This window comes from Rhopalosiphum padi, chromosome 1 (genome assembly GCF_020882245.1).
Source record: "Rhopalosiphum padi isolate XX-2018 chromosome 1, ASM2088224v1, whole genome shotgun sequence".
Classification (NCBI taxonomy): domain Eukaryota; kingdom Metazoa; phylum Arthropoda; class Insecta; order Hemiptera; family Aphididae; genus Rhopalosiphum; species Rhopalosiphum padi.
In genome coordinates, this window is record NC_083597.1 from 65234529 (window position 1) to 65247794 (window position 13266).

At 27.1% G+C, this 13266-nt stretch overlaps 1 long non-coding RNA gene across 2 annotated transcripts; it reads left to right on the plus strand.

Moving 5' to 3' along the window:
- The first annotated feature begins 7185 nt into the window (after positions 1–7185).
- LOC132918231 (uncharacterized) lies at positions 7186–12623 on the plus strand. Of its 2 annotated transcripts, none has more exons than XR_009660422.1 (6): positions 7186–7195; positions 9816–9860; positions 10428–10460; positions 11055–11114; positions 11613–11668; positions 12167–12623. It is a non-coding gene; the product is annotated as an uncharacterized LOC132918231 (long non-coding RNA). The 2 variants fall into 2 exon arrangements; XR_009660421.1 differs by lacking the exon at positions 7186–7195 and adding an exon at positions 9250–9271.
- The last annotated feature ends 643 nt before the right edge of the window (positions 12624–13266 follow it).

Sequence of the window (13266 nt, forward strand, 5' to 3'; positions counted from 1 at the left end):
AGAAATCCGTATATCTAAACACGCGCGTCCATGGTCCATGTGAACCTAGCCTAAATGATTAGATAATATAACGAAGTTATAATAATAACAATATAGTATAGATATGAATATTGGGTATACGTGTTGTCGGTGTAAGTGCGATAAACTTCTCGGAACGCCGATATCAAACACGATACAAAAAAAAGGTCAAGTTACAGGTAGCTGTAAACCCGCGACCCGCCGTGCCGCACAATATAGGTACAATTGTTTTTAATTTTTTATGAACTTTTATGAACTTTTTTACTGACAAAAGTGGTACTATAACCTTCAGCAGAGTGTCGGGTTTCAGCCAAAAAAAATTTCAGCCAAATCGGTCCAGAAGTTTTCTCGGTTAGCGCGGTCGAAGAAAAACCCTTACAATTTTATATATAGTATAAATAAAAGTATAAAAATGTTGTCATTGATAACAGTTTTTAATAATAAATTCTAAATGGTGAATATTATAATAAGTAAATAATATAAGTAATGTTTATATTAATAAGTATGTTATTAAGTAGGTATGAATAGTATATGATGGATATATTTTAATTGCCCCCCCCCCAGATGAATTCCTAGATCAGCCACTGACGTATATATAACCCAATCTAATTTCATTATGCTTATTATTTATTTCATCTATACTTACTCACTATATGTCTCTTAACTGTTTGAAGGTAAACCTTACAACATGAATATTATCTTTGCCTATTACATTCCTAATTTCATCTAAAACAAAAAACCGTAATAAATTATATTCAACGGAAGTGCAAAAACGTATTAAATGTACATCTGTTAATCTATTAATACTATTTATTTTTATCATAAAACACACATTCACTACATTTTTATGAATATAAAAATTTTAGGCAATATCTCTTGTGAAATGAAATTTAGAATAACAAAACTGAGTAAGTTTTTTTTAGCATAAATAGTTAACTCGGATTTAAATGAGATTTAATTTATTTTAAATTTACCATTAATTCAATCTTGAAATAACATAATCATATTTATTTACGATTATATATGTTAGCTAATAAAGACCTGCATTTTTATATGATTAATAATCTATGATTAATGATACTATAAAATTCAAGACCGGCTGGGCCGCACATTTTTTTGGACAAAAATTAACGAGCCGGACCGGGCCGGACTTAAATGTAATTGAAGCCGGGCCGGACCGGACTTCTGTGCAAAATGGATAATTGTTCTTCAAATTTAGTTATAATATATATATATTATTTAAATTTTTATTCAAATGACTTATATTATAAATAATACAGTGATATTTGATATTGAAGGATTTTTATATATCAATTATATTAAATGTTTTTATTATAAATATTACTTAAAAAAATTACTGCGCCGGGCCGAGCTAAATTAAAAAATTACCGGGCTGAAAATTATCGACCCGTACAAACCTCTATAATAGCTAATAAGGCCCATTCAGTGTACTACACTTGTGAGTTGTGACCCCTTAAAATATTGCGACTATTTTTTTTTTTTATAGAATTTTTTTCTTTTTTCTCTACCAATATACAAATTATACGTACAAAAATTCAATTAAAACTATTCAAGACATCGTAGAAACCAAATTAGCGAAACGAATCTTAATAGTTGTTATTTACCTTTTACAAATAGATAATTACTCAAAAACTAGGTTTCTAAATAAAATTGCGTTATAATAATAATAATTAGAAATCTATAAAATAGAGAATCTAAATAAAATTTAAAATTTAAAACATTGAATAAAAGGTATACTCGTATAAATAATGTGAACAACATCAGATCCATCACAACACGAAATTAACCATATATTATAACGGCTACGTCCAATTATCCTAGATCGATATTATGTATGGACATATGGTTAATTTCGTGTTGTTATGATGGATCTGTTGTCGATTTAAGACAAATGGGCGTAGCCGTTTAGACGTGGGGAAAATTGGACGTTAAAAAAAATGATCGATATTATGTATGGACATATGGTTAATTTCGTGTTGTTATGATGGATCTGTTGTCGATTTAAGACAAATGGGCGTAGCCGTTTAGACGTGGGGAAAATTGGACGTTAAAAAAAATAAATATATAAATCAGTAAATAAAATTAATAAGCTATTTATATTTATTATTATACGTCAAAAATGATTATAAAATATTTAAAAGTACAAATTATTCATTATATAAAATATTAAAATTAAAAATATATTTTAAATACATTTGTATTATAATAAGTACGCCAACAATTAAAATATTTAAAAAACAATATCAAAAAAAGTTATTTATACTAATTATATTTATTATAGTACGTAAAAATGTACATAGGTAAATCATATAAAAAAATTATTTAAAATATCTAAAAAGTTGTTGAATGTCAAACATAGTTATTTATATATTAATTATATTATATAATTTTAATGTACCTAAAGAAATATTTTGAGAAATTCCGCGTAAAAATAATATTTTAGTTCTAGTCTCATAGCTTTGAGCAACTTTTAAAATACTTGTCAATAAATTTCTTTAGATTTTTGGGGGAGACTCTTACCTGCTTCAAATTGGTTATAAAATACATCTCGCCCAGCTTGTACTTTTCGTAAACAGTCGATGAAAGACCACAAACTTAGATGTTGAACTCCCATTTAGACATTTTGTCATCTATTAGCTGCTTCAGCATGGTTCTTAGTCCTATCTTGAGCATTCAAGACTCGTTGGTGTAAATTCCAAATGTGTGGTGGGAATAATGATGTCCGACGACCTCTTCCATTTCTATTAACCCTTCCAACATAATTGTCCTCAAACCAGTCAAGTGAAGGTTGTACGCATTCTGGTAAGTCATCTCCTAATTGTTGTATAGCGGCATCTAGATTGTCGATTGGAACAAGTGAAAGAGCTAAGATCATTTTTATGAATATTGAAAAATCATCATCATTTTTATATCTTGAAGCAAAACCCATTCCGTTTAATTTTTTTGTTAGATGATACGAATAACAACCGTGAATATCAGCGTCAGGGTATTTTTTTTTATGGTATAATTACTGATAATTTAAAATCATATGACACTGATCTTGAATTTAAACTGGGTTTTAATAAATTTAATATATCAAATAATTTATCTTATGTTTTTTCTTGTTTATTCGGTAACAGTGCATAAATTAATGGATGGACACCATTTAGTGCTTCCGCAAGAATAACGTAGACTTGGGCAAAAATTGTTGGTGCTACTTTCAATGTCCCATCACAATACCAAACTTTTGAAAAATGCAATATTTTCTTTGTCTTCCAAAAATTAAAACCCTATTTTCACTAGGCCCACTATCGTCTAATAAATAATTTTCCGATATGCTTTCAGACGGTGTGTAAACCTTATATGTATCTGGTATCTCTAGTGTTATCAAATCATTCGGTGCATTTAGTGCTGCATGTATTTATTTCGTTTTCTTCGTACTGTTTTTTTTTTTTAATTCTGGACCACGTTGTAGCTCCTTACATAATTATAAAAAAATTAAACTTGAAAACTGAAATTAAGAAAAATAATAGGGCATTATCTAATGAGTACCTTCAATGCTTGTGATAATCCAAAAATGCATTCATTTATTACTGTAGATGTTGGCAACTCCATAGTTTCTATATCACGTTTTTTAATATTGCGTCAAATAAGTACATGAAACCGTCATTTAAAAACATTTCACCATCGCGGTTCGAGTTAATTAACGACATTTTACAGTTACACTATTACAAAACTTGTACACGAATAACACGGTTATAAGTGTGTATTGTCGTATATCATTGAGATTCGATAATGTGTGATAAAAACGATTATAATAACCAATAAGTTATACATTATTTTGATATTATAGGTACTTATTGCCAAAACAATAAAATTTAATAAATAAGTAATACGCGTATTATACGTAAATTAAATAATAAGTGATAATATTTGATATGATACGATACCATTAGTTATATTATGAACATATAATACCAATGGTTTTATAATTTATAAATACCTATAAATAAACCAGAACTATTAATGTTTAGTTTTTTTGAATCTTTCTTAATATATTTTGATGATGATCTATTATAATATTAATTATTTTATTTATATTTTATTTTTTACGTCCATTTGTCCCTATTCGATATAATATATATATATATATAGAGAGAGAGAGAAATAATGTATTTATTGTATTATACTATTTAAAAAAATTTTATAATATTATATTCATAAAAACAAATACACTGTATGTACCATAGGTCCACAGATATATTACATAGATAATAATAGTATATTGTATATAATATACATAAATAATAACTACATATTATACCAATTTATATTTTCTTTTATATTTGTGAATAACTCAGTCCTAATGAATTTCCTTATCTATACTCAAAGAATCTTATATGAGACAGCAACATTTATGTTCCACGGGAAAATTAACCGATATTCGAAATCCAATAACGTCACTGGGACTTGGTGGGCTGTAGGCTTTAGCGGGATAGAAATAAATTATTGGGCCAAATATTTTTCATTAGCTTACTGTTGTGCTGTAGTGTCTACACTATTATTTAGTAATACATTTTTCACGTTAAATACAAGAAAAAATATAATTTTTATCCTACAATTTTTGTTTTCATATTTATATTTATATATTATATCATTTATACATTTTCCTTTATAAAGATTATGATAGTAAATCCATTTCATTGTAAAAATTGAGCTACACTTAGATTACCTACCTACTTACTGATTTCTGATATTATTTTTAAAGTAATATTCCAATTTAAACCTTAATTTAAAACCTGCCAGGTATAAGAATGTATAATTATTAAAGTATCGGTTATGATTTATTAATTACACAAATAATCAATTATCATATATCACCTTATTCGCTAATATTCAATTGTTTACCATTACCATATTATTTTTAAAATCTTGACGTAAATATATATTTAAAAGATAAATAAATAGGATTTTTCAATTCACGCAGGTCACATGAGTAAGCACATTTTATTTTATTTAATAGTGATTCAGGATGCCAACAACATTTATTTGACATAAGAATTATATAAGATATTCAAAAAATATGAAAAATTATTTATTCTTTAAAAAATACAAATTTTATCAATTTTTATTATTAGTTTACCCAAGTTCGTCGGACAATGACTTAGAAAAATATAAAATGAGAAGACACGTGATGGGTAAGTTTGAATAGTATAATTATTTTATTATACATTTTGCAAAATATAGACATAATTTTAGTCCAAAGAATGGTGTGAACGGTAAAAACAGTACCTATTTACTGATATATACAGATATCATAACTATCTATACACAATAGTATCTCATTTTAGGAGAGAAATGGTGACACAATTATATGTGAAAATATGTATCATAGAATAGGAGAAACTCCTATTACTTGAAAATGCTGGCACTTGTATAACAATTTAACTTTTATATTTTTATATTCTAATTTTAATTACAGTTAAATACTTAAGTGAGTAAAATTTTAATTACCATAACTACTATAACCATTATCATAAATTAAATTTTAAACACCTTTAAGTTTTTTTTATATATTGAGTGCAAAATAATTATATGTAAGATAATATATATACATTAAAATTGATTGTACAAATTTGTTATTAACAAATTCAATTTTGAATGGTGTATTAATACTAAATACACAGAAATTATATCAACTAATGAAAAAGGTACCGTATAGGTATACAGTACACTAAGCTAGACAACTATTTAATAAAAGATTTGGAGGTGTAGCCTGAAAAATATCAGCATCGTCTCAGGTATTGAGTATATCTATATACACCGTATCACTAAAGCACCTCTACCGTAATTTTGCGCGCAATTTTTAATTTCCATTAATGAGGGTTGTCATTATGCCAACAACCTAACAACCTAATACACAAAACTTTATAGTTAAGTAACAACCACAACAAAAACCTCGAATGGAAGTGGAGCTTCGGAATTTGAAAAAAAGCAGCACGCAATTTTAATATAAAAACATTTAGAAACACACGGGAGGCTATGTAAAAAATCAAATAGACTATCAGTGATGATTGATTTAAGAAGAAAACGATAAGTACTAGACGTGAAGAGCAGTAGAGGAGTAAGTAAAATTTCTGATCACTTTCTTTTACAAGATAAGATATGTAAAACATCACCAAGAAATTTTATATTGAGAAATTAAAGAAGCAAACAGAAAGAATTGCGTACCTATATAGAAGCACTGTAGAAAATAAACAAAGGAATGGGAAATAATAAAAATGTAAACCAAATGTGAGAAAAACTAGATTAATAAATGAAAAATACAGTCATTGATTAACTGTGTTGAACTCAGTGGATATTGGATTTGATCAAAACTCCTAGTGAAAAGAACAGAAGGCAATTAAAAATTTAACAGCGAGAACAAAAAAAGGAACTCGGACCGAAAATGACAATGGGAAATGAACCGTATAAGGGGCTGCTAGTCTGCTACACCAGCATTTGTTTTCTCTGTTTATCTCCCACGTAATATAGGAACAAAGATACTCCGTATTTCCACGATACCTACAACTATCTGGTTCAGTTTCGAGCAAAAGCACCTATTATATATTTTATAAACAAGAGTATTTCCTGTGCATTGACCGTATAGATTTTTAATATTTACATTTTTTATAAATAAAAGCATGTTTTAATTTAAAATAATTTTTTATTATTTTTAACCATTAATAACTTATTCAAAAATCGAAGTATTAAAAATCTATCCAGTCAATGCACAGGAAATACTCTTCCTTATAAAATATATAATAGGTGCTTTTGCCCTAAACTGAACCAGAGAGTCTTGATCGTGGAAATAGTAATATATAATATAATATATAATATATATATAATTGTATTTGTCACGAGTTAAAGATTGACAAACTATTACATTTTTAATCAAATATGGTATAACCTATGGTATAAAAATTAGTTTGTCGAAATTTTTTGTTAAATTAATTACTTTCTACAAAATTTCCAACTACTGTAACTTTAATAATATGTATGAAAATTGATTAATAGTACATTTACTAAGTATAAAAAATACTTTGAAAGATGACTATTTTATATTATCATTGAAGGCTTATATTTTATTATAAATTATATTTATTGTTTTTTTTAATTTTTCTTATAGGCAAATATGGTAACGATGAAATAGATATAAATCCCAAATATCAAAAAAAAAAAATTAATATTATGTATACTCAATATAAATATTATATAAACAGTCTTGTAAAGTACTTGAGTAGAAGTATTCAAATACGTATTCTTAATACATTTGAAAAAAGTACTTAGATACAGTATTTGAATACTTTTTTGAAAGTATCTCTACATGAATCTGATAATACTGGTTTGGTGAACTATGTAATTGCTTATTCATAATTATTTTATACCATATAATTTATATGCAGCCGACTAGTGACGATAATGCGTGATATAATGTATTGCTACGTGCTCTGATTTTTCATTAACATTATATCAATATACTATCAAATATCAATATAGTATGACGTAGCTAATACATTCCAGAATATGACGAGGTAAAGCTAGGTCCAATAACACTACATACACTTATGGGTAGGTCTAGTAAGTCCTATGGCATCATCAATACATGTCAAAAAATTAATGATCTCCACTCTCGAAGATTATAGACTATAGTCATTGTGTATATTCCATATATAAACAATACGACTAGATAGGCGTGATCAACTACGCAGTAGTTTTGACCGAGTGCATACTCCATCGGGGCCATATTTTATATATTTACCATTAGGTAGGATTGCCTATGGCCCTCATTATTAGAGTGCATCGGATTTTTATGAACCTTATTTTAATTTTATTTTACTTGGTAACTTAGGTTTACTATCATTAGAAAGCGATCTTACATGTTCTTTAAATTTTGATGACATAATAAATGAATTTACTTTTAAAAAAGCAAGAAATGTAATATTATAAAATAGCTTATTTCTATAAAAAATGTAAAAATGTATTGTTTTCACAGTTAATAATATATAAAAATAAAGTTTAATTATGTTTTCCATATAAATATATGCACTTATATTAATTAATAAATAATCAGTAAAATGAAATCCGTGACCTGTAAAGATAAAAAATGTATAACATTATAATTATATGTTTGTGAAAATTTATTAGTAAATTGTAATTATTAATTTGTTTTAAACAACACATTTGTGGAGAGGGGGGACCTATATACGCTACTGTTGACAAAGGACCACATTTTTTAAGGCCACAAAATGCCTAAATCAGGCCCTTTACTCCATACATAAAAGATTAAGCTATAGGATCGCGAGATCATACGTAGGCGTTCCGAGGACGCGCGAACAGTGAGAACACGATGGTGCATATCTCTTGACCAGCAAGGATAAGAGAAGTAAGACAGAGAAAACTGTTTATTTAAGAGACCCCTAGGTGGTTAGGAGTTAGAACTCTTAACAGACGTGATTTACAAGTTAGCACGAGCACCTTAACGCAAGTCTATGTCAGGATCTCGTCATTGGACTTAGTTTATTTTCTCAATTGTCAGACATTTAGAAAATATAGTAGACGCCGCTCATAAGACTCACGGATATAACGTTCAGTCGCTTATTAGATTCAAAATCATATCTAGAACGGTCCGGACGTATCAAAATACGTAAAAAAAAATCGGTTATAAGACTCAAATTTCGTAAAATAAATGGTAGAAAACAGGGGCGTAATTACGGGGTGGATATGGGAGATAGATCCCCCCCATGAGCTGTATTTATACCTACAAATAATTCAAATACAAACTTATAAATTATTACACTATTATACAAACTTATATTTACTTATACAAATTTATTTTGATCCCTCCCCCATGAAACATTCACAATTACGCCACTGGTAGAAAATACACTTTTTTGGTTATATTATAGAAATAAATTGGTATTGAAAAATTAAATAATATTAGTGTTGATTATTTGTTGATAAAAGTTCACATTTATCGCAACGATTATCGTTATTATATTTTCGGAATATTAGAACAAAATAAAAAACAAACTAAAATTACAAATTTTTTTCAAAAATAATTTTTCAAAATAAATAATAAATACATTATATATATATCCTTTATAATTTTTTATTAATGTATAATTGTTATAATATTTTTATATGTAATATTAACCTATTATAATAATTTTAGTTTTTTTTCATCAGGATTATTAAATTTATTCAATAATAAGTATGTAATATGTGTTAAAGTATTAAAATTAAAGCAAAATATGTAGTAAAATAAAATGTATAAATACGTAATTAATTTTTTTTTCCACTTCGCCTATAAGATTCATTAGGTTTAAAACTCGCTTTGTGCTGGTCCCAAAGTGAGTTTTATAAGCGGCGTCTACTGTATTTAGTCATCTTTATTTAATTTCACCACGACTACTTCATACATTTTTAACGATTAGTTGATTGGCTCATTAGTCACTACATTAGATAGTACATATACAATTACAATTTTACCAAAGTAATGCTGTATCGTACACACTTATTGTACTTGTTTCTTGCTAAATAACAATTAACAGTTCTTTTACCAAAACTTCTTTCGACAAAACAACTTCTATCAATATTTTTAAAATTTAGATAATGGAATGTTTGTATATTTATCGTTTATATAAACTACTTTAAAAACGCCAATTTGTTAATTATTATTATTTATTATGACCATTATGCATCTTTGTAATAGAAATTTCAAATTTGTATAAATAATACAATTTTTTTTCCGGTAGATAACAATCACATATACGACAAATATACAGATGAAAATAATAAAAGTATAAAACATCATTATTTATTATGTTGCATATAATATAGTCATGTAAATGTAAAATATAAACATAGATATAATTAAATAATAAAAAGTTAATACAATTCATATTCAATGGACTTGAAATTATAAACATTATATATATTTTAACAATGAATTTTTCAGTTTTAATTATGTGTTTACTGTCTTTATTGTTATTAATTTAGAAAATACAAACATTTACGTGATATAATGTTTTACATTGAATTTACATTGTTCTGTCTCTATGGTAATCTAGAACTTTTAAGTGCCGGGTCGATCGCGATTGACGCTCGTCGCGATATAAGATAAGGTGAGCGCGCTCGCCCCGATCAAGACCAGACCCATCGTCGGGTCAGTCTGCGCGTCGTTGTCGTCCGAAACACGTAATCGGCCATTAAGCCCCTTTAAATTTAAATAATTATTTATGTGAAATTAATCTAAAATCATTCATACCAAAGATTAATGTTCTCTTTTTATACTATACAGTCCTATTCGTAACAGTGCCTATTTTAATGTAGAATGTAGAATATAATAATAAATAATTATGTTTCAGTGACCCAAAATTATTTTGATTTGTTGAAAACATGTAAGCCATTTCATGTATTATTTACTTCTAATGTAATACATACTTTAAGTATTAATCTGACTTCTAAGTAACTTAAGCATAACATTTTTTAACTATGTAAATTGTATATTAAAATCACTTATTAATTGAATATTAATCACTAAATATAAAGATTACAGAAATAACTTCTTTCGAAAAATTAGTAAATTTTCAATACTCACTGTAGCTTTATTTCCCCATATCAACCTACGAACATTAACCTTTTTAATTAAAATATAATTCGTATGTAATTATTGTACCAAATTAAACTACTGTTAGTTATTATTGACATGCAAATTTATGAAAAGTGCATTTTTATTAAACCCGAGATATATTTGTCATGCAATAAATTATTCACAATTACTGACCTAAATATAATAATAAATATATTATTGTCTACGATAATCACTAATAATACATTCAAGATTTAGTAATTTAGTTATTAATTTAAAAAAATTACACTCGATTTAATCTTTATGTGATTATAAGATTATACTCGTACGTCATGTCTATTAATTTCTTACTTTTTAAGAAAGGAATCATATATTAATTTTATGTATTATTATCTATTATCAGGTCGGGCTATTAGCGGAGAAACTAATTATAATACATATGTACTAAGGCTAAGAGTTATTGGTAAAATAAAATATAAATTATATAATTACGTTAGAAGTATATTACAATTATGTTAATTAGATACACATAATAGAATTGAATTTCTCAATTCATTAATTATCAAAACATTTTTTTGACTATTCAATCAAAAACTGGGGATCTTTAATTTATATTTATATTTTATATAGCATAATATAATAATATAATTTTAATAAATCAAGAATAATTAACAACCAATTAAATCTAAGAAAATAGTTTTGAAACCATTCGACTATCTTAATAATATTTAAATTATAACAGAAATTTAACTATTTTTTTCTCTATTTATAAGATTATAGTGATTATAACTTATAGTAGGTACTTATGTGTATGAAAAATAATGATTTTTTAATGTGGTTAGTTGTTTATGTTAATTTAACAATATTAAAATTTATTTAAAAATCAACAATGTCCAAATTCTTTAATATTTAATTATTCAATATTAAACTATCTAACTAGCTAAATAATTCTAATTTTCAGGATGTATACCATTACCCGAACAGTACTGGATAGATGAACCAACTGAATTATTAAAAGTAAGATTTTAGAATATAAGATTAGGATGTTTTGACACGGCTACGGCGGTAGGTGTTCGGTGAGTCCGCGGTTAGCCGGTCAGTATAGAAGACAACACGAATTTCACTATTTGTACCGTGTATTTTTATTGATGATAAATAACGGTACACAATAGCTAGTTGTCACATGTCAGTATGTCAGGTGTTAACGACATAAAATAGAATACACATTATATGCTTTACGCGATCTTACGACTAGGCGACGTTGTCGTCGTTGTCGGTAAGACGGTTCACGCAAGAGAGCGAGACGGCCGGCGGCCGGTACTCGTCCGGACCGACTTGTCTTCCCGTCCCACCATGTGCTTTTGCGGCGCGGGGGGAGAGTCGACGGTGTAGTGTCGCGTAGCCCGTGGTGGCGGTTGATAAGGCGTAGACCGGTCGCTATATATAGTGCCTGTACTTTGTACCGTCGACCGTTGCGTACCGTGTCAGTTTATAATTTTGCATATTTTTTTTTAGGTTGTCAAATAGCTTCCATTTTTATATACAAATGTATTTCGTGATATCTGTATTCAAAATATCAAAATTTTATTTTGTATATAATTGCATATTTTACTGTTTTTTATTTTTAAATGCATTATTATTGTTACAAAATTGTTACAAAATAAGTATGTTGTATGTTTAATGACAGTTATTTTACAACTGAATAGCAATTAAATGATCTTTATAAGTTATATAATAAAATTTTAATCTAGTTAGTAAAGTTATTTAGCACTTGTATATTTATGGAATTTAATAATAAAGTAAAAAGGTATACATAGCCAAGGTACATGGCCATACATTAGAATGAAAAAAAATGGTATTTTCACCCACGATATTATATAACACTAGCGCAACAACGTAGGTACCTATTATAATTATAATTTAGTTAAAAAGTTTAATTATTTAAAATAAAGATATTTTATGTTGAAAAAAATTGTTGTTTTTTTTTATGTTTTGTACTATACTGGTTATTGATAACCTATAACTCAACGAGTGGTATGGCACAGTATATTCACAATTTGTTGTGTGAACCAAAAAGCTCCACAAGTTTCTGGAGTATCATCATAGCTTGTATTTTTATATAATTTATTTTAGTTGTAGACTTATAGTCGAGGTACTTGTACTGTCCGAGGGGGGGGGTCAACCCTGATAAGTATGACTAGTTATAATTTTATAAATCGGTAATATTTTTTCGAGTAAGTCGATCTTTTCTTTTAAAATTGAATTTTTGTTTAATGACAATTGACTAACGACAGTACCTAATACCATCTTTTTTGAAAAAAATTACTTATTTTGGTATATTTATAATCTATTCTATATATGCATTAAGTAAATATAAGAGAAGTTTGACAATGGTGGGGTGGTGAAGAAGAAGCTTATAGTAAAGCTATATAACTGCTAGTCCACTACTCCGCCGCTTGTCTAAACTTTAAATACGTATAACTCATAAACTACTCGCCCTAAATTCGATTTTTATGAATCAAAATACTCAGAAAATTATTTTGCTTTGGAATATGAAATTTTTTTCTATGTTGTTATTCAAAAAAAGTAAAATACTTACAAAAAATATAAGGATA